The sequence below is a fragment of the Triturus cristatus genome, chromosome 10 (assembly GCF_964204655.1).
Source record: "Triturus cristatus chromosome 10, aTriCri1.1, whole genome shotgun sequence".
Classification (NCBI taxonomy): Eukaryota; Metazoa; Chordata; class Amphibia; order Caudata; family Salamandridae; genus Triturus; species Triturus cristatus.
In genome coordinates this window covers 771,318,081-771,345,361 of record NC_140593.1, presented here as the reverse complement: position 1 = coordinate 771,345,361, position 27,281 = coordinate 771,318,081, and positions in this window count along the sequence as shown.

Below are 27,281 nucleotides of genomic sequence, written 5' to 3'. Positions count from 1 at the left end.
ATGGTGTGCTGAGTGCAGCCTATGCAGTGTGCAAGGTTTCAGAAGTTATGGAAGCTTCGCCTTTGAAAGGAGTAAGATCTGCTCAAGTGGCTGAATTGGTGGCATTGACAAAAGCTTGCAAAATTGGGAAGAATCTGAGAGTGACTGTGATGACTGATAGTCAGTACGGATTTGGAGTCGTTCATGATTTTGACCAGCTTTGGCTACAGAGAGGTTTCTTGACGTCGAGTGGGACTCCAATAAAGAATGCTGAAGTGATTGGAAAATTGCTTGAGGCGATACAGCTGCCTAAAGAGTTAGCAGTTGTGAAGTGTGCTGCTCATGGACAAGGAGATGATTTTGTTACTCTTGGTAATCGTTTTGTCAATGACATAGCACAGTATTGTGCAAAGAACAATCATTCGATTAATAGGGCACGAGAAAGGGAGATGTCTGTTTGTTCTGTGATGTTTGCTAATGTCCTAGAGACGTGGGATGAAGTGAAACAGTTGCAGGATGAAGCAGGAGATGAGGAAATGAGGGATTGGATCAAGGCAGGTTGTGCCCCAAGAGAGACAGATCATGTTTGGATCTATAGAGATGGTAGACCAGTCATGCCCAATTCCATGTTGTCGACAATGGCAAGAATGTATCATGGCCAGGGACATCTGGGAAGGGATGCAATGATTAGGTCTTTTAAGCAACTCTGGTACAATGCAAAGTTCAGGCTAATTGCAGAAAGCATCTGTCAAAGATGTTTGATTTGTCAGCAGTTCAATACTGGGAAAAAGACAGTGGTGAGTCTTGGAACAATAGGCAGAGAAGGAGGTCCTTTTACCAGAATGCAAATAGATTTCATTGAAATGCCCCAAGTGAACAGATTGAGGTATGTTCTAGTGGTAGTCTGTTTGTTCTCAAGATGGGTGGAGGCCTATCCAACTAGGAGGAATGATGGGATCACAGTTGCAAAGTTACTGTTAAGAGAGTTGATTCCTAGGTACGGGTTCCCAGTGACAATTGAGTCTGATAGAGGTGGACACTTCTACAATGAGCTCATGGGTTTAATTTGTGAAGCATTGAGCATACAGCAGAAGCTACATTGTGCATACAGACCAGAGGCTTCTGGCATCGTTGAACAGATGAATGGCACAATAAAGAACCGAATTGGGAAGATGTGTTTAGCCACTGGAATGAAATGGCCTGATGTCTTGCCTCTAGTGCTGATGACTATTAGGTCTACTCCAGATAGAACCACAGGTTTGAGTCCGCACGAGATATTAATGGGACGTGCGATGAGACATGCATTTGTGCCTGTCAACAAGTTGATGACAATAACTGATGACATGATTTTGGATTACTGTAAAGGCCTGGCTGACGCAGTTCATTCTGTGTTTCACCAGGTTGGAGAAGACGCTACCACACTTGAGAAGAAGCAAGCCCATGATCTGAGTCCAGGGGACTGGGTGAGGATTAAGGTGCACAGGAGAAGAAATTGCTTGGTTCCAAGGTGGGGAAGGCCAAGACAAGTCATTCTGACTACAACAACTGCAGTGAAGTGTGCTGGTGTGAAAAACTGGGTGCATGCGAGTCATACTCTGAGAGTTCCAAATCCAACGGATGGGACTGGTAAGGAGTATTTTGAAGAGTCAGATTCCAGTGATGATGCAGAAACTGAACCAGTGAGAAGAAAAAAGAATCCTGAAAAGGGTGAAGGAGAAAGAGAGTCAGGTGATTCTTTTTTCTTTCCAAGAGAGGCTTCAAGAGAAACATTGAGAATCTCAGAGGAGAGATCAGATTCTGTAAGAGTGCCTGAAGTTCCAACAAACAGTAGAGAAGAAAGAAGAGAAAAGAGCAATTCCACAGAGACTACACCTGAATCAGATGAAGAGGTTGAAAATCAACTTGAGATTACACCTGAAGAAGCAGGGTCAGAAGAAGATAGAGAGGGACAGATTGCGAAAGACCCCCGAGGAGGTGTAGGGAACATTCCTGATAAGCTAGGTGAAGGGACAAGTAGACAGCAAGAAGATTGCGTGTCGGAGACCCGAGGAGGGACAGAATTAGGGAAGTCTCAATCGGTGGTGGAAAAGACTGTGGAGCGAAAGAAAATTGTTGAAGAACAAGAGGCAAATGAGACAGAATCGGATGAGAGTGAGAATGAGAAATCAGAGGGTTGAGTTCTGAGAAAGAGAACTTGGATCGGAGAAAGAAATAATAATAAAGAAGTGAGACCGAAAAGGGTTGTGAGAGGAGATCTTTGGCCTAACAGGATAAAGAGGCTGAGTGTGACTGCAGTGTATGTGAGTGCAGTTTTAAACTGCCATGTTGACCGGCAGGTGCAGCCAGTTGTCCTACATGTAAGGCCCAATGTTACCCCATGGGCAGGGTGCAGTATATGTGAAAGGTAGGACATGTGCTGGTGTGTTTCTCATGTCCTGATAGTGAAATACTGCCAATCTGGACTAAAATAGCTAATAAGATAGTTGCTGTTAAGAGTTTTATTGCTAAGATAGGTAGTACCATTATTGGTAAAATATTATTTCCATTGACATGTGTAATTGTTGCTTTATTGATATTAAGATTGGGGTGTTTGTGTTGTAAAAACAGGGGAGGGAAAAAGAGAATAATTAGAGGAAATGCTGAAAAGAAACGAAAAAGGTCAAGGAGAGACCCACAAGAAATAGAATTAGAAGAATTGAGGGAGAGTGTGTACTTGGAGTCAAAGAGGGATGATGTGAGAGAGTCTGGTGTTTAATGTTGTGTCATAAAAGACATTTTCAATTTCTCCTAAAATTGGGACTACATTTTTTTTTTGGGTTGGTTTTTGTCGTGATAATATATCACCAAAGGGGGGATTGCTGGAGCAGAGTTTTCTGTTGAAAATTTATCGGGTTTTAAACTCCAGTTTGCGTTATATGTCGTGATTAAAATTACTGATTTATAATTATAAAAAAACTAACTTCGTTGGTGTCTTAATTAACCAACATTACTAATGAGAGAAAATTACACGCGGGAATGCATTTATGTTGTTTTATTAATACGTGAACTAAATTGGTGAGCGAATTAATTGGTTAATGTGCTATTTTGTTATTTGTTTAAAGCGCAAACGCTTTTAAAATAACGTGTGCTAATGCTTCTTTGTGTTGCAGACGGCTAGGTAATTACATACACATAAGGGTATTAGTGGGGATTAACACTGTATAATCATTATGATGTGGTAACGATGTTTTGTGTTTCTTTTAATTAAGATGGTCCGTTTTGGCCTAAATAAAGATGGCTGCTATTTACAGCCTGCGCTCGAGTGATTGGGATGTGACGAGAGGCCTTGCTGAATATGGTTGAAAGTCACCTGACCGCAGCCTCTGTCTGATTTAAAAGTTTCCGTGAGGACAGCAGCTCCGGGCATGCTTCCAATTGCCCTTGGAAAAGAATAAAGCCACAATGAACAACGATAAATCTGCGGTGGCTCTGCTATGGTACCAAGGAAGAGCATTCATAAATGTATCGCTTGCAAACTCGAGTTTCCTTCTTCCGTGTTTTTATTTTTGTGATTTTTCCTGAGCGGAGGTTTTCTAAAATGTTACCAAGTGACATCCTTTCCTGCTCGCTCTGCTCAGCGGCTCAACGGACATTCAGAATTTGTTTGTAACTTTATTTTCGCTAGTTTCGCTATAAATATACTAGACTAGAGAGGGTCCGTCATCATTGCATTTTGGATTTCGGAGGCCACTTCTTCCTGAACCTATGCTGAGGACGGCAGCTCGAGAGACTTTACTGTCCTGACCCATTTAGCTAGAATAGGTAACTATGAGAATAATGATTTTGCTATTGATTGACTTTCATTTTGAACTAATTTAGATAAACAGCCATTTGTTTGAATTCCAGTGTTGGGTGGTTATTTCCTTGTCATTTATTGAGTTTCAAATGTATTTCTTATGTTTAAAATCATGACTCAGGACAATATCTTTATGGTCGCATTGACCTCGTTTAGATGCAGATTGGTTTAGGTTTCTCTCCTATATACAGTGTGGATAGAGTAATAGTGTGAATTTCAGTGTGATGGGCCCTAGCGTATGATGAGTGTATGTGCGTGTGACTGTGGATTTACTCTGTCCGTGGAAGTAGGGAGATTTTATATGTGCCGATCTGCAGCACCTGCACTGAAACAATCCTGCATGCAACACACCATGGTGCAAGGCGCAAGGGTGCCTGTGTTGATGCAAGGCTTCCAAAAGGGCACAAGAGCAGGAAAAAAAGCAAGAATGGGCTGTATTGGCTTAAATGCAGCACACTCCTGCCCTTTCCTGTCATGCAGCACAGAAAGATGACTTGCTGCACTGCACTGCATAACAAATTCATAAATCTACCCAAGACTTTTTTTCTAATCCGAGATCTAACCTGAGCCATGCAGTCATGTTGTCACAGCAAACTTCAGTAAAAAGAAAATGTTCCGCCGACTTTGCCAACAGCCGCTCTTTAATCAGTTGCTCTTACAGATCAGCCTCTTACAAAGATTATATCGCAGAAATGCTCAAGTAAATTACCTGTACAGGTCAGCCTCTCCCAGAGAGAGAAAAGTTGAATTAAGCACTTTTGAATATAAAGCAAGGCTCAAATGCTGATCAATCGATAAAGCTAGAGGAGATCTTGGACAAACAGAGGATCGCCCATTGATCTGCTCTTAAGAATACTGAGGAGGTGCTTATTTTGCCATTCAAACTTTCAGCACTTTAAACAACCAAGCAGATGATGAAATGGTCAGATGATCTGGACTGGGAACATGGGGCTGCAGATCAGAGTTGGATGGACTAGGAAGTACAAGTGAACGTGGGCTGTTCCTAGGACTTTAAGCAATTTTACAAATGCTGGCGAAACTCATGGAGTTCCCATATTTGGCGTTACACTAAATTCCCGAAATTTCGCATTATGCAATGTAGCAAAAGTTTAGCACTCTAGAAACATGTTTCCATAGAAAGAATCTCGCCTGGAGACATTGTTTGCTCAAACCAGTGTCCAGCCAAAATCATGCAATTATTTGCTAACCGAAATGCACAAAAAAGTCAAGTGAGGTACTGGCAATCCACCTTTGATTCAAAAAATGTAATATCATGACATTTGTATGGAATGTGAACGATTTCACTGGGAAAGATTAAATACTTTCCCCTTGGAACTTGCCTGGGCGATTCAAAACCTTAGAAAGGTAGTAGCAGATTCTAAGATTCTGAAATGTTCAATTCTCTCATTCCAAATGAAACAGTATTCTTGCAGCAACTTCAGGTTGATTGTTACTAACACTTGCTATTTAAATTGTAACCATGGATACTAAAAAGGATAATTTAATTAACAGATTGGAGAGCAACTGTTATAAACTCCTATTCATATCCACCTACAATGCGCAAACTGTGCCCTCAACCCAATGAGATACAACAATTAGTAGAGTCACTTGAGCAATTTAGCATTGGTCATTTATTTAATGGACATTCTTTTACTTTTACATTGAGTGACAATGCTGACAATGCAGTCTCACTTCACAGCTAGAGACCAGAGATGGGCCACATATTGCTACCAAATGAAGATCAGGATTGCCAGGTGGCAACTAAAGGGGAGGCAGATATCAAAGATGTTTGTAAGTGGTATACTACAACATCAGATGGAATAAATACAGCCTTGTCTAAGGAACATACTAACTTAAGGTCTCAACCCAACATATCACAGCAGGTGACAGCCTAAGCGATTCAGACATTGTATCTAAATCTGCAAACCTTGAACACATGAATAGATCAAAACTATTCATGGAACCCTCACAGAGGCAAATTTAACAACAGCCCTTTCATTTAAATATAATGTGGTTTGCATTTCAGCAATTAATCCATATTAGTTATCACTTAACATACAAAGGCGCCTCTGGACTGCACCTGAATTATTTTTAATTGGTGTGAGATCAAAGCATATGAAAATCACTGTATTAGTATCAAAGTGAAATTGAAAGTGAAGGTGAAAGTGTATTAAAAGTGAAAGTGTATTAGTATCAAAGTATCTAAGAGAAACATCTCTCCATATACCTTGTCTGCTTCTCCACCTACCTGTGCAAGCGCCTACGACACACTGATGCCTACTGTTTGTCTTCTAAGTCTCTAGACTATATATGGAATGCTTTTTATAGAATGCACTGTTGGCAATACCAAGATACCCACGCGAATTTATTTTACTGTCAAACTGATTCTAAAATGCTTTCTCTAAACAGAAGTTAAAAATAAAAGTTTGGCCTAATGCAGAAATACTCACTTTGTGCTTTTTTTGAATAGAGATACTTATTGCTGTGACAGGGAGCAGGTGTTAATGTTGCCTGGTTTATGTCGGTTTTAGTTTAAGGTGGTGCCCCAAGTTTTCTGTGAGTGACTCTTTTATGCCCAGGAGAAGGTCTTGATTCCACTCTTGATAGGGAAACAGAACATGTCAACAGATTCAGAGAACTTAACAATTAAACCTACACTGGCTTTTTGAGTAGTAAAATCAGAGATCAGAGGGCCAAATGTCCTATTTACTGTTCGCAATTTGCGCCCAGTAATTTTGTGACCAATAAAGAATAATAAGGTTCAAATTATGTAATAATAGGTCACTTCTAAAAATTCCGAATCCTAGCGAGCCCGACTTAACCCACCACCTGGTTGCTAATGAGATATGTGGCGGATTCCCACTCACTACAATTTGAAGCCATAACAGGGATGTTATTGCTTTTTAATGGCACTCTTCCCATAAGATCTTTTACTTCTAAGTGGACTAAATCAAACACTGCAGTTTGCCCTGCATGCACCTATCATACTGAGAATATTTCTCATGTTTTGTTTTTCTGTCCTGCCTATTCTATATCCAGAAAACGCTGGTTGATTCCTATCTGTAGGAATCTGGGATTCTTGCATTATTCACACGCTTGCAGAATACTGATTTATGACACCCATCCTCCCATTGTGTTTGCAGTTTCTCGCTATTTGTTGTATATGTGGCGTATTAGGCAGAACTTTTTAACTTAATTATTTTAAATGTCTTTTGTTGTTTCTTTTTATGCTTCTATACTTTTTATGGTCTGTTGACCGAAATAAAGTTACTACAACAGCTTTTTAATAGCAAACTTTTTTCTTAAATGCTTCCGAATTTCCTTGTAGGAAACTGTCCTACGATTTAAAAGTGAAGTTAATTTTTTTAAAGATTGTTTAAGAGCAGGAAGTGATCCTCTCTATCACTACCTCCTCTAAAACAACCTTTGTTTGACATTCATCATCCAAACAATTTATTCTATTTAAAAAAATAAAATTATACAAGCAAACATAAAAAGAGGGAAAAAACAAATCATCACAGTCGGACATGAATACACTTATCATACATAAAACATAAGTATGGATGTGCTCTAGAAGATGAGAATCATAATTAGACTGGTGGAAAAATACATCACATACCAACACCTTAATAGCCACCCCTATTGATAGAGCTATGCACCACCATAAGAAACCATGAGACATTAAAACAAATTTTATGTGTTGATAAAAGTTGCAAGTATAAAAAGGCAGGCCTAGCCAAAATCCACAGGTAAATAAAGCAGTTTTAAAAACTGATGTTGAAGAGTTTTATAAAAAAGGACAGATAAGAACAATGTGCAAAATATTGCAGTTAGAAAACTAGTCTCAAGAGCATATGGGCAATTTGTCACCCCGTACCGGGGGAGAATATGGAGAAACTGGATTATCCCCCTGATATAAGGCTGTGAAATGGTCCTCCCATGCCTGGGCAGGGACTAGAGCATCTTGGTCCGCCACCGGATCCTCCCTGAAGAAAGGGTGGTGAACCACCTTCCAAAACAAGGTACTATCTTTCTGAGTACTAGCTGAAAGAAGGTCCTCCCACAACTCTTTCTTTAAATTTAGTTTCCTATGTTTTATTGCGGCTCTATAAATAGCCCTGCATGCTCTTCCCTCCCACCTTTCTCTATGATTTTTTTAATTGTGTCTAAAAGTGCATTGCAGGCCTTGGTGCAGTTATTATCAAACCAACGGCACAGGACCGGGGAGCCAGTCCTCACAGGCCTACAAAGGGGCGTATTAATACACGTACATATCTTATCATACGCCAGTAAAATACTATGATGGGGGCCTCTACATTCAAACAGGTCGGAAACTCGACAAATCAGGACGTAACTAACTTGGTAATAAAAGTCTCCGAGATAATTTTGTCCCATTTCAATCTTCTCCCCTGATCTATGGTTTTAACTTTAACTTTAAAATGATGTGAAGATTCTACCTGTTCCATTTCCCATTGGAAACTAGTGATAAGAGGGTTATGGTTGTTCGAAGTGTTCCAATCCACTGAAAAAAAGTTGAGAGGAGAATACACCCACAGAGAACTAAATATAGTTAATATAAAAGCCACATCCAAGACCCTTAAGGTAGGGGCATAGTTACCCACTAGCAGGCTCTCTACACTCATAAGATTAACAAAATTATATTTAATGACCAACTCATTCAACCTTTCACCCTGTGAGTTATGCTTAAGATGGGCCTGATCCTGAAAACCACCCTCTTCCTGACCACCTCCTTCATTAAGAAAATCACCAAGGATCAACAACGACATACTGGGGTTGGTAGAATGGAAGGAAAGTTTTTAAAAAGTGGTACGTGAGACCAGCACATTCTTGGCGCCTTCCCATGAATTTGCATTGTAATTATTAATGCACAAAAGGTTATCTATTCTTCTTAAAAGTGAGTAGGACCCGAGTATATGGGGGAAAGTACCCACAATCTCTTCTATTTTATAAGACAGATCAAGTTTTATGAAGGCCACAAGTCCCACATTTGCTCTCCCACTGGACGAGGGTGAAGCATTCATTGCGAAGGAAGCTTAGCCATCTATATGAATCCCACCCCTCGAATCCAAGGTCTCCTGTAGGGATATAATGTCATAAAGGGCAAGAGAATTTTAACCTGTTGTGATCCTCAAATTTCCCCCGCAAACCTGCTATGTTCCAGCACATACCCTGGAGGAGGTAGGCACAGTATTAGAAACTGTAGAGCTTAGGTTCCTCCCCAGTCAGTCTTGATCCTTCCACCCACTTAGGCGTTCATAACGGTTGGACAGGGCAAGATTCAGGTCCTGATTCCAAGCATGAAAATTAGCAGGTGCCTTGGACACAGCTTGAGAAATGATTCCCTGGCGAGACGGCTCAGGGATTACAGGTTTATTAAAATATCCCAAAGGCAGAACTTTGATACAACTAGTGACTACTGAGCCCACCCCTAGATTCAAAAGCATGAAACCAGCCCTGTAGGTATTTCAAAAATGAACTACAATGCAGTCGCCCCTAGGCGATTAGGGAGAGCTGCCTATTCAGCCTACCCTATGCACCATAATTATCTCATCAAATAGCATCTGTCTAACTTCAGGAGGAGCCCTCTGAGCAAGCCAGTGAACAGCCTTATTATTGAGTTGCAGGATATCCTCTTGGGCAGATTGTGATACAGGTGGAACATTTGTCAAAACGAAAACATAGGGGCTGCAGGCGGTAGGGAGATGCAAAATGGAAGTGGAAGGGAAGCAGACCTGAGAAGCCCCCATCAAAGCTTTCTGAAGTACTCCCCCTGCTCTGCTCGGAGTGTGGTGTGCATGAAGCTGCGGTGGTGATACCAGAGGGTTTATGAGTAGTGTTTCCAATGGCTGTTAAATCACCCACATTATCTGCACCAGAAATGAGTCCTGTTGTAGTAAGGGGATGCGCACTCATGCTTGGCACTATCTCAGGGAGGCACGTTTACTTGTGGGACCTTATTTGGAGCATTCGAGATGTGAGTCATTTTAAGCAAGATAGTTTCCATCTGTTCCTTAATGGACCCATCAAAGCTTGTCAAACAGCTCACCCTGTCTTCTAATGCATAAAAATCCTTATCAAAGGGCTCGCCCTGTCTTCTAATGCATCAAATCTATGGTTAAAATTCTTACGGGCCGAAAAGATTCTCGTTTCCAGGATACTCAGGACATTTTGAATCACACACTCATTTAGGGCAACCAGCTGCCCCCTTTTTGATTTCTTTAAATTACTTGAGGTGGGTGGAGGGGGAGGCAGGGACACCCCCTTTATATTGTTGGCTTTGGATCCAGGACCACTCACTATGGCACTCCCTCCTGTTACCTCATGTGGTGCCAACTGAACTTAAGCCTGAACTTGTAGGTCTATTGGGGTAACCAGGACCTCTAAGTCTGAGCCAAATACCCGGCTCATGCTGCCCCAGAGAGTTCCTTGGTCACACAGGGCAAAAGAGTGAGCTTGGGGTGTAGAATCCTCAGCTGTAGCCAACGCATCCAGGCCCTGTCTTGAGTGAGTTATTTGATCTCCCACACAAAGGATCCCTTCGGCAAGGTGACCCACCACATTATTTTCAAAAGAAAAATCATACTGCTCATTCTGGGGCGTTTATCAATAGTGTTTTAACTTCCGTCTTCATTTTCCCTGTGGTGCAAGAAGCAATAAGTCTACCAACTAGTGTATAAGACTGTTAAGGTGGTGTAGACAAAGTTATCCTGGACCGGCAAGAGATAGGCCCCAAAAATATCCATATGAGAACTCACACAATTAATGTCACAGTACCTTAAAGAAATGGATGAGGCTTAATGCTAAATTTTAGGCCTTCTGACAAAAGGAGCAAGAACCAACGGGGTGGCCCAGCCCACCCTCTTCCAGGCCCTGACATCTATGAGTTCGATGTCAAGGCCCCGCTCCCTTCAGGGGCCAGTTGACATGGGGCTTCCAGGCGTAGGGCAAGGAGGGGAATTAATTCCCCAAAGGTCTGTGTGGTCGTAGGGGGCCACAAACCTCTCTTCCAGGTCTTCAGGGTTTTTACATTCACAATGAGGAAAAGGCTTCCAAGGAGCTCCTTCCCTTTCGAAAATGGGATACCACTTCTTTTGAGATGTCGATATGAAAAAATCAATGTTTTGCAACCATATTTCTGTTGTAAAACATTGATACATTAGACACCAATTCAGTATTTGGAAGGGATGCCTACAACATACCCCTTTCAGACAACAAATCTGCATCTATTTGGAATCAGATTTTAGAACTCAGAAAACTTTTGGACTCCTAAAATGGGGTTAGTAAATAGGAAAAAGCATTTTAACAGTCACCAATGCCAAATTGGAACTTAAAAGTGAGAATGTGCATAGACGTGCTATTTCTGTATGAAAAATAATTATTTATCTCTGCTTCCTGACCGTCTATGCTTCCTGCAGCCTCTATTTCTACCTGGTATTGTACCATTATGTGGGAATATAAGGGCGAAACTGCCTTTGGTTTGCCTTTGCTGTTCCCATTAATGGAAGAGTGATCAAAAATGGCACTTGTGGCATTGAGCTTATTATGCAATCTTACTTCTAAAATTGCTCCATCTGTGAGCATAATGCACTGCTTGGAAACCCCCACAAGCTGCAAACCATTAGGAAAGAGCCTGAGCTACTACTGCTCATCAGTGGGAAAAACCTGGCCTATCCTCGATTTACTAGCAGCCCCAGCACAAAGGGATTAATTTCAGGAACCATCTTCCGTTGTATTTTACTACCCCGAAAATAGAATATATTGCTGAGACTTGGCCTATGAAGATATTCCACCAATCTCCAAGGTCTTCTCATTTCTGCAAGATCTTTATTGCTGTATGTGGGTAAGAATAGTCCATAAGCATTACTAAGGGGCACATGCATCAAGCTAATTACTGGTCGCAAACCGGACGATTCGCAGAATCGGCCCCTTTGCGACCTGTAATTGGCCTGTTGGGATGCATCAAGCCCAAAGTCATTCGCAAAATGAGTAATCACAAAATTTGTGATTACCTATTTTGCAAATGCAGTTAGGGAATCGCAATTTGCAATTCAATAAATGCAATGCAAGAAGCATTCTCAGAATGCGACTTTGCATTAAGGAATCACAAATTACCATCAACTTCAAGTTGATGGTAATTTGCAATTAATAAGAAAAATGCACAAAATTGCATTTTTCTAAGTGTCATGTGGCGCAAACACATGCCCTTGGGGCATGTGTGTGCGCCTCATGTGCACAAATGCCAATTTTGGGGATGCATTAAGGTGGCCTTTTGGCCTCCTAGCACCCTTGAAATTGCATGCGCAATTTGCAATGACCTATTTGGTATTCGCAAATTGTGAATGGTTTCCCAGTCATTCCTATGGGTCTATAGGCCAATAGGAATGAATCGGAAGGCATTCCATATTAGCGAATCACAATTTGCGATGCGCTAATAGGGAATGTGTAGGAATCGCAATTCATTTAGCGATTTCTACATGCATAAGGAATTGCGATTCCTAAATAGCAATTCCTTAAAAATCGCTATTAAGGAATCGCAATTCCTTATGTTGATGCATGTGCCCCTATATTACTTAATAAAGTCCTCCAAGTGTTCCTTGAGCCTTTTTATGAATCACCCAAGTATTGGTCTCGTAATTTGAAATAAAAATTGAAGAGATTATGAAAGGAGAATAGAAAATAAAACTAATAAGTGCAAATTTCGGAATGTTTCATGTTGAAATTTAAATACACCATCCTTAAAGTCAATAAAAAGAGAAGAAATACTTCTCATAAATCAAACATCTTGTGTTTGACTAGATCAAGTCATGTGTTACCTGAACTGGAGTAGGCCACGGTTTAGGTACAGGGATGTATCTCCAGTTCTTGATGCATAGATGTCAAAGGCCTGATTGCTTGTTGTTAATTTTTTAGGTCTCGCCTGACCCAGCGCATGCGCTGGTCTGGCAAGACTTATTGAGAGGGCTCCAAAAAGTGCTACCAGGCCAGCCTAGAGCTACAGTGCATGTGCGCGGGCGCGCGCGCCGCGCTTTACCGCGATTACATTCACTTTCGCTTTGATGTTTGATCGCGATCACTATCGCGGCCGCACGGCCCCTTGTTTACACTTAATGTCCCTCCTGTATGCTTTGTGTCCTGCTGGGCATCAAGGTGCTCCACGTGCTCCACCCCCAGGCCCTGGTGGTACTTCAGATCTTCTGTGTACTTTGTCATGCCACCCTGGGTATTTAACTGGCATATCCACCCACTCCTTACCTCTAGGCTCTCTGTGAGCCTTCCAGCCCTCTTGTTCTTCGTGTCTCCTTTTTCTTTGCACACTCCAGTGGCTCTCTTGGTTCTTCATGCTCACGGCTATCTTGGCGCTTTGTGGCCCTTCCCCAGCTCTCTTGGCGCTTTGAGGCCCTTCCCCAGCTCTCTTGGTGCTTTGTGGCCCTTCCCCAGCTCTCTTGGTGCTTTGTGGCCCCTTCTTAGCGATGCCAGTGCTTTGCAGTTTCTCTCCCAGCCAGTGCCCTTTAGGGCTCCATGACAGCCCTCTCTGTGTTATTCTACATCATTTTCTCTGCTGTGTCAGTTCATTGTTTATGGTAACTTCTCTAGGGTACATTTGTCACCCTTCCTGTTCCCTGTAACCCAGTCCCACCCCTCGTTACTTGGTATCCGCAGTCACGGCCCTCTGTGCTCAGTGCCATAACCTCGAACCCTCTGGTTTTGTGTTCCGGTGTGCCTACATGCCTACCCCATCTGCCCTCTCTCACCTCCCCAGTGGTGCATCCTTTATCTTTTCAAATAAGCATGAGGCTTGCTTCTGTTTTCTGTATTTCATCTTTGATGCAGTCTGCTGCGGTGTGAATAGAAGGGTTTATCATACGCCTCCTGATCCATACGGTCTATTAGCTTGCTTTGTGCTAGGATGGTTTGAGGCCTGCTGATTGTAACCATTAAAGCTAAGTAAAGTTGCTTGGGGTTTTCCAGTTTGTAGTCAATCTGAAGTGGAGTCGGTGTGTTTGCCAACTTGTTCTGCAAAGGAGGATCCGACAAGCATTGGGTACAGTTAGCGAGATTTGGGGACCCGTGCTGTACCTTATACATTGCCCGTCAGGCTTCTTCGTGTGCTCTGATTCTGAGTGACTGATTGTTTAGAGCCGGTAGTGCTAATTTCGCAAACTCGCCATTTTTCTCTGTGCACTTTCTGCAAAGCAGTGCCTCGTTAAATGTGCATGGAGAAAATTCGGAACGAAGGAAAGTGTGTAGACTTTAGGTGCAGTGACTCAATTCTGCACCCAATACCCTCTTCAAACCCAGAAAACTAGGAATGGGAAGGTAAAATAAAGCAATAATGAATGAACTCTTGGGTTTATGTCACTGCCTTGTAAATCTAAGAACCAAACAAGACCGTTACTCTTGTCGAGTTACCATTAATGTGATGTGACCTACATTTCCGCGTGAAAGAACACCACATCTTCTACCATTACGGATTCTTGCCATCATCCAACCAGTTATCACGGGTGAAAATCTAGAATTAGGATATTGCTGGAGTACATTGCAGGTCCTGTTACATTTCACGTGCATTATGTCTGTCTCTCTTTTTTTGGGGGGGTTTTTTGTGCATATTTATATAGAGCGAACTCGACCCGAAGGTATCGGAGCGCTTTACACGAGCACCGTATTTACATTACACATTCAGGCACGGGGAGATTAAGTGATTTGCCCAGAATCACAGGATGTGGACGCGACCCCGAGGCTCGAACCTTGGTTTTGGCCTGACAGGTTTTCAGTGCCCATGCTCAGGTTCCTTCCCTCAACCGTATCACCCAAGGAAGGTGAAAAAATCAATCCCTGTAGTGGTGCCCACCCGTGGGTGCATGGTTCGCATGCTGGTGCTTTTTTTCAGGCAATCTGTGTGCGCATTTTAATGTTGCAGAAAGGGCCTCCTTCTGTCCTGAGCTGTCTGTGCCTTATTGTGTCATCCAGGTGATCACCCTGTGCTTGGGCCTTGGTGGATCTTGTGGGGTGGGACCGATTTTGGCTGATCTTTTTGAACTCTTTTGAGCACTGGTGGGGATCTCTTTGGAATAAGTACTAGTTTGCCTAAAATAGACGCTGATTAGCATCCATTTCTACCTCTCAGTCTAATTAGAAGAAAGCTGTTTAAGATTGCAATGGTGTCCTGTAAAAGGAAGGCGGTTTCCCTGATTTGTCTTTATAAATTCTATTTTGTGTTGTAACTCGCAGCAAAAGGCAACCCAACATTATAGCACATGTAAGGAAATGAGGGGGTGACAATCGAATGGCGTCTGTGCCACTGGTCATGGTGAGGAAAAGTTAACTGAGAGGGATCATTTTTTTGCAGCAAGTATCTCTAGGACAGACACACAGGCATCTGAACCCTTTTTTCAGGTCGAAACCTACCAGACAGTGCTCTACCACACCATGCATACTCAACTCAGCTCCACCACAGCATCACTCAGCTCCAACACAGCATCACTCAGCACCACCACATCATCACTCAGAGCCACCGCAGCATCACTCAGCACCACCACATCATCACTCAGCACCACCACATCATCACTCAGCGCCACCACAGCATCACTCAGCACCACTTCAGCGCCTCCTCAACATCACTCAGCACCACCACAGCATCCCTCAGCGCCACCTCAGCATCACTCAGAGCTGCCCCAGCGTCACTCAGTGCCACCACAGTGTGGTATTCTTGTCTTCTCTTTCTCCCTGCTGCTCAGCCTGTGTGTGTGTGATGTCATTTGGAATGTTCATGGATGCATGGTTTGAAGTGTGGACAGTTGAGTGAGATGGGCTGAGCAGCTGGATGCTGCTCCCGGTGGGGCATTCTTACCATCTAACTTACAACAAATAAATCTACTTAACTACACCTATGACTCCTGGATTATATCCCCTGCCAGAGTACTTTCTTAAATGTAACAGTGGCGACGATTTGGAAGCAAATAAATCTACTTAACTACACCTATGACTCCTGGATTATATCCCCTGCCAGAGTACTTTCTTAAATGTAACACACAGCATCACTCAGCATCACCTCAGCATCACTCTGCGCCACTACAGTGTCACCCAGCATCACCTCAGCGCCTCCTCAATATCACTCAGCAGCGCCACCTCAGCATCACTCAGAGCCACCCCAGCATCACTCAGCGCCTACAGCATTACTCAAGGCCACCACAGCATCACTCAGCACCACTACAGTGTCACTCAGCGCCACCTCAGCGCCTCCTCAACATTACTCAGCACCACCACAGCATCACTCAGTATCACTACAGTGTCACTCAGCGCCACCTCAGCGCCTCCTCAACATTACTCAGCACCACCACAGCATCACTCAGTATCACTACAGTGTCACTCAGCGCCACCTCAGCGCCTCCTCAACATCACTCAGCACCACCACAGCATCACTCAGTACCCCCTCAGCATCTCTCAGCACCACCATAGCATCACTGAGCGCAACCACAGCATCACTGAGCGCTACCACAGCACCACTCGGCGCTACCACAGCATCACTCGGTGCTACCACAGCATCACTCGGCGCTACCACAGCATCACTCGGTTTAAAAGGGGGTGGTGATGGACGGAGCATCAAAACCAATCAAACACTCACACCCAGTCAACAGATCTGGGTTTGATCCATCACCGTTCTTTAGCCCACTCTGCCACCCCAGTTCAGACATGGACATATGCAAATCAGTCTGACCCTGTGCCTCATGGGAACAGTCCAGCCCGAACTGCCAAGCCATGCCTTCCCTGGACCGGAAACAAGCTTCCTAGGACCGGTTTCTGGAATTTCAGCCGTCTTCAGCCAGGCTTGCTTGAATCCAGTGACAAAGTGAGCAAGGGACTCACGTCTGAGCATACCCTGCCAACTTATGGCGAACAAAGTGGTACAAAAGGGGGTGGTGATGGACGGAGCATCAGAACCAATCAAACACTCACACCCAGTCAACAGATCTGGGTTTGATCCATCACCGTTCTTTAGCCCACTCTGCCACCCCAATTCAGACATGGCCATATGCAAATCAGTCTGACCCTGTGCCTCATGGGAACAGTCCAGCCCGAACTGCCAAGCCATGTCTTCCCTGGACCGGAAACAAGCTTCCTAGGACCAGTTTCGGGCATTTCAGCCGTCTTCAGCCAGGCTTGCTTGAATCCAGTGGCAAAGTGAGCAAGGGACTCACGTCTGAGCATACCCTGCCAACTTATGGCGAACAAAGCGGTACAAAAGGGGGTGGTGATGGACGGAGCATCAGAACCAATCAAACACTCACACCCAGTCAACAGATCTGGGTTTGATCCATCACCATTCTTTAGCCCACTCTGCCATCCCAGTTCAGACATGGCCATATGCAAATCAGTCTGACCCTGTGCCTCATGGGAACAGTCCAGCCCGAACTGCCAAGCCATGCATTCCCTGGACTGGAAACAAGCTTCCTAGGACCGGTTTCTGGCATTTCAGCCGTCTTCAGCCAGGCTTGCTTGAATCCAGTGGCAAAGTGAGCAAGGGACTCACGTCTGAGCAGACCCTGCCAACTTATGGCGAACAAAGCGGTACAAAAGGGGGTGGTGATGGACGGAGCATCAGAACCAATCAAACACTCACACCCAGTCAACAGATCTGGGTTTGATCCATCACCGTTCTTTAGCCCACTCTGCCACCCCAGTTCAGACATGGCCATATGCTGGGTTCAAACTGGAAAGGCATGGTGAGCAAAAAAACGATGGATTTAGGCCCAGATCTCTGTACTGGGGTGAATGTATGACATTGTTCTGCATTCTGTCCATCAATTGTTGTTTTTGCATTAGTCACCCCGAGTGGGAAGGGTATGCCCAGACGTGGGTCCCTTGCTCTCCATGCCACTGGAATCAAGCTATCCTGGCTGAAGAGGGGTGAAACCCCGAAACCGGTCCTAGGATGCTTGTTTCCAGCCCAGGGAGGACCTGGCTTGGCAGTTCGGGCTGGACTGTTCCCATGAGGCACAGGGTCAAGACTGATTTGCATGTGGCTGGGTTCAAACTGGAAAGGCATGGTGAGCAAACAATCAATGGATTTAGGCCCAGATCTCTGTACTGGGGTGAATGTATGACATTGTTCTGCATTCTGTCCATCAATTGTTGTTTTTGCACCACAGCATCACTCAGCACCACCACAGCATCACTCAGCGCAACCACAGCATCACTCAGAGCCACCTCAGAATCACTCAGCGCCACAACAGCATCAGTCAGCGCCACCTCAGCATCAATTCAGCACCAACGCAGCACCACGTCAGCATTAGCACCACCTCAGTGTAGCAAGGTGGTTGTTCACAAAGTTGAGAAGACGCTGTTATGATCCAAAGCAGATTTATTGGCCGTACATCCAATCAAGGAAATTACAGGGAAGCAAGGCTGACAAGAAAGCGACTTAACAAGTTTAAGGTCAGCAGATAACTGCCTCCGCAGAATCCCACCATACATGACATAACCATGGTTCTAACCTAGAATCATGGCAATTAAAGAAACAGTACAGTATACCAAATAATGAAGAATAGTACATACCCTCCCCCCATAAAAAACAAAAATAATATAATAACAATTAATGCAATACATAATCATTGAATTTTTGTGGCATCTTGCAAACGCGATGATCACATGTAGATACAACATCCATGGAGATGGAAGATTGACTTGGGGAGTCTATTGTAGAACTCAAAGCAGGATTAATGATGACATTATCTGCATTAGAGTTGTTATCCAAGTCAGGACCAAAAATAAACCCGTCATCATCTTCTTCACATCTGTTTGTTTATATTTTGTCGAAAATCTTAACTTGTTTGTCAGAAACTTTCACAACACTGTTCTTATTCCACCAACCTCTATTTCCTAGAAATACAGTGGACTCAGTAACTTTGACCACCTTAACTGGTAAAGTAAACTTAGATTGACCTTTACAGACCTTAAAAGGTTTTTTAATAATAGCCCAATCATTTACTTTGATAAAAGGAACATGATGAGTGGAACTACCATCATAAGATTTCTTTTGTAGAAGTTGCTTATGAGCAATTCTAGATTTAACCTCTTGATAATCCGTCATGGTGTTCCTTTTATTGAGTAAGGAGGAGCCTGCTTTTAGGTCCATGACCCAATGCGGCACCAGTTTAGATCTAGCTTCCCTACCCCTAAGTGCTTTAAAAGGTGTGACTCCGGTTGTGGAATGAGGTGTCGTTAAATAGGCCCACACTTTTGTTTGTAAGAAGGCGCCTACATCAAGATTTGTTGCAATGGCAGTTTGTACTCCTTCTTTAATGAAACGATTAGCCCTCTCAACTAAACCACTTGATGAAGGACTATAGAGAGCAACACGACAGTGTTTTATTTCAGCACTCTCAAGAAAATTAGTGAAATGCTGAGAAGTAAAATGTTGACCATTATCAGTGACGACGTAATTAGGAGTGCCCTCAATTTTAAAAATGTTTTGAAGAAACAAAACAACATTATTGGAGTTGGCTGCTTGTACAAATGAATAATATACCCATTTGGAATGGTAATCAATGGCAACTATGCAGTATCTTTTGTCTGCGGGCAGTAGGTTAAAAGGTCCTGAAAAATCGAATGCATGTTTATCCCAAGGGAATTCTGGAAAAGGAACAGTAATCAAAGGTTTTGTGTGAACTTTCCAATGTTTATCTGAAACAACACAACTTGGACAATTATGTATGAACAATGCTACTTGTTTGTCCATAACTGGCCACCAGAAAATGTTTTTGAGGGTCTTGCATGTTGCAGAAATACCTAAATGACCTTCGTGTGCAATATTTATGATCTTTTCTCTTAATGATATAGGAGGAACAAACAACCCATTCCTTACACAGACTCCATTTTCAAATGATATTTGTTCACTAATTTGTGCAAAACTCTTTATATCGTCACTCAACCCCTTATTAGCTGGCCATTTACTTTTATTAAAAATTTCCACTTTCTTAAGAGTCACATCAAGTTCCATTGCGGAGGCCCATTCCTCTTGTGATATGCTGCCATTGCATTTAGCGACAGCGTCTATAAGGCCAATTACACAATCTTTGTGGAAATCATCCTCACCTTCGCTACAATCAGGCAGAGGTATTCGAGACAGGCAGTCAGCACGAATATTCTTACCTCCTTGAATATACTTGATGTTGAGATTGTATTCCTGTAATTTAGATAGTAGTCTGACTAGTCTTGCTGAAGATTTTCCCAGACCATTGCCACACAATAGAGAGACTAAAGGTTTATGATCAGTGAAAACCTCACATCGAGTGCCCCAAATGTATATTTTGAATTTCTGTACTGACCAGACAATGGCAAGTGCCTCACGTTCGATTGTGCTGTAGTTGCACTCAGTTGGAGTTAAAGTGCGAGAAGCGAAAGCAATGGTTTGTTCTTTACCATCAATCCATTGTCCAAAAACTGCACCAAGGCCTTTCTGACTGGCATCCACTGATACAAAAGAATTTGCATTTGAAACAAACAGATGTAATGCTGGGGCATTGATAACTAATAATTTCACTTTTCCAAAAACCTCACGTAGCGTGTCATTCCATTCAAACTTTATACCTTAATGGTTGAATCACCTGCGCATATCCTGGTACAAATCTAGCATAGTATTCACATAAGCCAAGAAATGAGCGCAAAGCCTCTTTATCTGTAGGAGGTGGTGCATCACGTATTGCTTCAACATTATAACATTTTGGTTTAATGCCTTCTCGTGAAATATTGTGACCTAGATATTCAACATCGTTAACCAACAATTTACATTTATTAGCCTTAACTGTCATACCTCTGTCTTGTAAAATTGTCAATACTTTCTTTAGAATTAATAAGTGTTCCTCTTCCATTTCGGTATGGATCAATACGTCATCTTGATATGCTTGTACTTGTGGGATGTCACCAAACAAATTATCCATTAGTTTTTGGAATACACTTGCGGCCGATGCAAGTCCAAATGGCAATCTTAAATATTTATAAGCTCCAAAGGGAATCACAAATGCAGTGAGGGCTTGGCAATCTGGGGCGAGCTTAATTTGGTGATAAGCGGAGTGTAAATCGATGGTGGAAAAAAGCTTGGACTTCCCTATTTTTGCCAACATCTCGTGTATGAGAGGTAAGGGATGACAGTCTACAAGGATATTTTGATTTAAAGACCTTAAATCTACACATAACCTAAGATCCCCATTCCTTTTTTTCCGTAAAACAACCGGAGAAATCCATTCTGAGGAGTCGATTGGTGATATTATTCCTTCGGTTTGTAAATTATTGAGTAGAGCTTTCAAATCCTCTCTGACAGTAAGGGGTACAGGCCTGACTTTGTGTATTATTGGTACAGGATTCTCTTTCAACATTATGCTGTGTTCGTAACCTTTTACTACTCCCACTATATCCTTGAATACATTTGGGAAAGACCTTATGATAATTTCAACCTCCATATCAGATTGAATACTTGCCAAAATGTTTGAAGGAAGATCACCAAGTACAATCGGAGGATCTTGTCCAGGGCGCAATATAATACCTAGGAAAGCAAGATCTTTCCAACCTATGATGTCTCTTCCTCTAACAGCCACATAGATTTTTGTCCTAACAGCTCTTCCAAGACACTCTACTTTATCCCAGAAATATCCTAAAAGCTCTATATCTTGCTCCCCAAAAGCTTTGGGGTTGATATCAGGAGCAATGAGTGACATTTCATTCGGCGAAAGCTGGTAAAATGTGCAATCCGCGAGAATAGTAACAGGAGCCCCAAATCAGCCATCGCTAAAATTGTTTTCCCATCTATAGACATATCAACCAATGGGCCCTTAATTGGTTTCCCAAGTGACTCTGGTACTTCAATAGTGACCACAACATTTTCAAATTGTGAAGTGCAGTCTTGCACATCTTGATTCTCCAACAAAATATTAGATACCCTGACTCTGTTTAAATTAGAATTTATATTACTCCTACATGCTCCTTGAAAATGACCAACCTTTTGCAATTTAGTGCATTTTTTTCCCAAAGCAGGGCAACTGGGATTGTTCCCTATGTGGCTTCTAGAACCACATAGAAAACAAACCAATTGACCTCTTGGAGATTGATTCTTATAATTCCTATTCTTGTTATATGACTGTCTGTTATTAACAACACACACAGCATTGTCATTAGAAACCAAACTCACATTGGAGGAACACGCAGGTTGCACAGATGTCTGTATAGGGGAAACCAAAGTCTGGTTTGATTGACTAGACAACACTTTAGATGTAACAATCGACCTCTCAATGCTCTTTGCTATGTTGATTGTTTCAGCTAAAGTAGGATTGCATGAGGTAAGTAACCGTTCCTGAATTTTCTTTAAAAAACAGTGAAATACAAATTGACCCCCTGTACCTCACAGGCGGTCGCTCCCCCTCCACTGCTGCTACCTGACGCCTGCCTGCCTGCCTGCTGTTACCGCTGACACCCCTGACGCCACTTACCTCATCCGCCGCCGCTGACCTCTGCCCTGCCGCTTGCAGGTACTGCCCTCCGCTCGCTGCCTGCTCTGCTGCCCATTTTCGCGCCAGCTCACCGTCGCCGCTGCCCCGGTCACTCGCCTTCCTTTTCCCGCTTCCCAGTTCCGGTTTCCCGCCGCTGACCTCGCAGTCCCGCCTCCCCTTCCTTCCCATTGGCCACCCAGCCTCCCGCCTCCCAGCTGACCCTCCCTCCCGGCTCACTAATTAAGGGGTCCACTCCGCGCTGGTCACTGTGACCCCCTGTACCTCACAGGCGGTCGCTCCCCCTCCACTGCTGCTACCTGACACCTGCCTGCCTGCCTGCCTGCCTGCTGTTACCGCTGACACCCCTGACGCCACTTACCTCATCCGCCGCCGCTGACCTCTGCCCTGCCGCTTGCAGGTACTGCCCTCCACTCGCTGCCTGCTCTACTGCCCATTTTCGCGCCAGCTCACCGCCGCCGCTGCCCCGGTCACTCGCCTTCCTTTTCCCGCTTCCGAGTTCCGGTTTCCCGCCGCTGACCCCGCAGTCCCGCCTCCCCTTCCTTCCCATTGGCCACCCAGCCTCCCGCCTCCCAGCTGACCCTCCCTCCCGGCTCACTACTTAAGGGGTCCACTCCGCGCTGGTCACTGTGACCCCCTGTACCTCACAGGCGGTCGCTCCCCCTCCACTGCTGCTACCTGACGCCTGCCTGCCTGCCTGCTGTTACCACTGACACCCCTGACGCCACTTACCTCATCCGCCGCCGCTGACCTATGCCCTGCCGCTTGCAGGTACTGCCCTCCGCTCGCTGCCTGCTCTGCTGCCCATTTTCGCGCCAGCTCACCGCCACCGCTGCCCCGGTCACTCGCTTTCCTTTTCCCGCTTCCCAGTTCCGGTTTCCCGCCGCTGACCCCGCAGTCCCGCCTCCCCTTCCTTCCCATTGGCCACCCAGCCTCCCGCCTCCCAGCTGACCCTCCCTCCCGGCTCACTACTTAAGGGGTCCACTCCGCGCTGGTCACTGTGACCCCCTGTACCTCACAGGCGGTCGCTCCCCCTCCACTGCTGCTACCTGACGCCTGCCTGCCTGCCTGCTGTTACCGCTGACACCCCTGACGCCACATACCTCATCCGCCGCCGCTGACCTCTGCCCTGCCGCTTGCAGGTACTGCCCTCCGCGCGCTGCCTGCTCTGCTGCCCATTTTCGCGCCAGCTCACCGCCGCCGCTGCCCCGGTCACTCACCTTCCTTTTCCCGCTTCCCAGTTCCGGTTTCCCGCCGCTGACCCTGCAGTCCCGCCTCCCCTTCCTTCCCATTGGCCACCCAGCCTCCCGCCTCCCAGCTGACCCTCCCTCCCGGCTCACTACTTAAGGGGTCCACTCCGCGCTGGTCACTGTGACCCCCTGTACCTCACAGGCGGTCGCTCCCACTCCACTGCTGCTACCTGACGCCTGCCTGCCTGCCTGCTGTTACCGCTGACACCCATGACGCCACTTACCTCATCCGCCGCCGCTGACCTCTGCCCTGCCGCTTGCAGGTACTGCCCTCCGCTCGCTGCCTGCTCTGCTGCCCATTTTCACACTAGCTCACCGCCGCCGCTGCCCCGGTCACTCGCCTTCCTTTTCCCGCTTCCCAGTTCCGGTTTCCCGCCGCTGACCCCGCAGTCCCGCCTCCCCTTCCTTCCCATTGGCCACCCAGCCTCCCGCCTCCCAGCTGACCCTCCCTCCCGGCTAACTACTTATGACGCCCCCTCAGCGACCGCGCAGCAGACGCGCGCAGCGGGAGCGCCGATTGAGCACCGAAGGTGCGCCAAAGGTAAGCCCGTCTGCGCCCGTCCGCGCCTGGCCCGCGCCCGGTGCTAGACCCCCTGGCCCCCGCGTCCGCCACCCCCCCCCGCAGGACCTACGATGCCGCCACACTCATCGCACTCAACACCGCCCGAACCCCCGGGTGCTACCGAGCATCCCCGCGACACACCCATGGACCCTTCGCCTGCCGATCCTGCAATTTCTCCTGCCTCCGTACCGGCACCGCACCCACCAAGACGGACAACAGCAACCACCTGAAGTGCATCCTGCTCAACACCCGCTCCGTCCACAGACACGCCGTGGAACTCTGGAACCTCCTCGACACCGCTTCTCCAGACGTCGCCTTCCTCACGGAAACCTGGATGAACGCCTCCTCAGCCCCCGACATCGCCATAGCCATCCCGGACGGCTACAAGATCATCAGGAAAGATCGCGTCAACCAGACCGGAGGAGGCATTGCCATCGTCCACAAAAGCACCATTCGCATCTCGACTGACTCCACCGACGCTTTCAACGCCGCCGAATACCTGCACTTCCAGATCCACACCGACCCCAAGACTACCCTCAGAGGCACCCTCACCTACAGACCCCCGGGACCACGCGCACAGTTCTGCGAAGACATCACGGACTTCATCAGCCCCCACGCCCTCCCCTCCGCCGACTACATCCTCCTCGGGGACCTCAACTTCCACCTGGAGAACAACAACGACCGCAACACCACCACCCTGCTGGACAACCTGGCCAACCTCGGGCTCAAGCAACTGGTCAACACCCCCACCCACTACGCCAGCCACACGCTCGACCCCGTCTTCTCATCCAGCAAGCACGTCACCTTCAGCCACTCCACCGGACTTCACTGGACTGACCACAGCTGCGTCCACTTCAGCTTCAAAAAGAACACGGTCCACCACCACCCGAAGCATGTTCCCCACAGGAACTGGAGCAAGATCACCGTCGACCAGCTCGCCACCTCCTTCAGCCAGAACCCACCTGTCAGGACAACGGACCCTAACACAGCAGCCCTCAACCTCACTCAGTGGCTGACCTCCTGTGCCGATGACCTCGCCCCACTGAAGAACCCACTCACCAGGCACAGAAGCAAGAAGGCCCCCTGGTTCACCGACGAACTCAAGAACTCCAAGAAGGCCTGCCGCACCCTCGAGAAGGCCTGGCTCCTCGACAAGACCGCCGACAACATGACCGCCCTCAAACTCGCTACCCGCAGACACCACCAGCTCATCCGCACCACCAAGAAGAAATCTCTGAAGGAACGACTGGACAAGAATGCCCATGACAGCAAGGAGCTCTTCAACATCGTCAAGGAGTTCTCTAACCCCAGCACCGGCAACAACGACATCACTCCCTCACAGGACCTCTGCGACTCCCTCGCCTCGTACTTCCACTGCAAGATCGCCAACATCCACAACAGCTTCGGCGTTTCACCCCCGCACCCATCGGTCGAACCTACGCACCCCGCCGCCATCCTCCAGACATGGACCAAGGTGACCCCCGAAGACACAACACGCATGATGAACACCATCCACTCCGGATCGCTGACAGACCCATGCCCCCACCATGTCTTCAACAAGGCCGCCTCTACCATCGCACCCCACCTCCGAGACATCATCAACACCTCCTTCGACACAGCCACCTTCCCGGAAAGCTGGAAGCACGCCGAGCTCAGCGCACTGCTGAAGAAACCAACAGCGGACCCGACCGACCTCAAGAACTTTCGCCCCATCTCGCTCCTTCCCTTCCCTGCCAAAGTCATCGAGAAGGTCGTCAACAAGCAACTGGCCGCCTTCCTCGAGACGAACGGATCCCTCGACCCATCACAGTCCGGATTCAGAGCCAACCACAGCACCGAGACCGCCCTCATCGCAGCCACCGACGACATCCGAGCCCTGCTCGACAACGGTGAAACAGCGGCACTCATCCTCCTAGACCTCTCCGCAGCATTTGACACTGTCTGCCACCGCACCCTAGTCCAACGCCTCAACGACACTGGCATCCAAGGGACGGCCCTGGAATGGATCATCTCATACCTCTCCGGCAGAACACAGAGAGTACGCCTCCCTCCTTTCCTCTCTGAGGCCACCGGAGTCATCTGCGGCGTCCCGCAAGGATCATCGCTCAGCCCCACTCTCTTCAACATCTACATGAAACCCCTTGCTGCCATCGCACGCCAACACAACCTCAACATCATCTCCTACACCGATGACACCCAGCTGATTCTCTCCCTCACCAGAGACCCCGACACCGCCAAAATCAGCCTACACGAAGGGATGAAAGACGTCGCCAAATGGATGGACATCAGCCGCCTGAAATTGAACACGGACAAGACAGAAGTCCTCATCCTGGGACCGTCGCCCTCCGCATGGGACGACTCCTGGTGGCCCCCGGCCCTAGGCACCGCACCCAAGCCTACGGACCACGCACGCAACTTGGGCATCATCCTGGACTCCTCCCTATCTATGACCAGACAAGTCAACGCCGTATCCTCAGCCTGCTTCCACAACCTTCGCATGCTCCGTAAGATCTTCCGCTGGATCCCGACCGAGACCAGGAAGACGGTCACCCAGGCCCTCGTCACCAGCAGACTTGACTACGGAAACACCCTCTACGCCGGTACAACAGCCAAGCTTCAGAAAAGACTTCAACGTATCAAGAACGCCTCCGCCCGACTCATCCTGGACGTCCCCCGACGCAGCCACATCTCGAGCCATCTGAGAGACCTGCACTGGCTCCCCGTCAACAAGAGGATCACGTTCAGACTCCTAACCCACGCACACAAATCCCTCCACGACCTTGGCCCAAGATACCTCAACGACCGCCTGACCTTCTACACACCCACCCGCCAGCTACGATCCGCAAACCTCGCCCTCGCCGTCGTCCCTCGCATCCAGAGAACCACCGCCGGAGGAAGATCCTTCTCCTACCTGGCGGCTAAGACATGGAACTCCCTGCCCGTCCACCTGCGACTGACCCCGGACCACCTCGCCTTCAGGAGACAGCTCAAGACCTGGCTGTTCGAGCAGTAGCAGACCCCCTCCCTCATGCGCCTCGAGACCCTTCCAGGTGAGTAGTGCGCAATACAAATTTCATGATTAATTGATTGATTGATCTCTTATGTAAGTATCAATCTCAGGTCCATATTCGCATTTT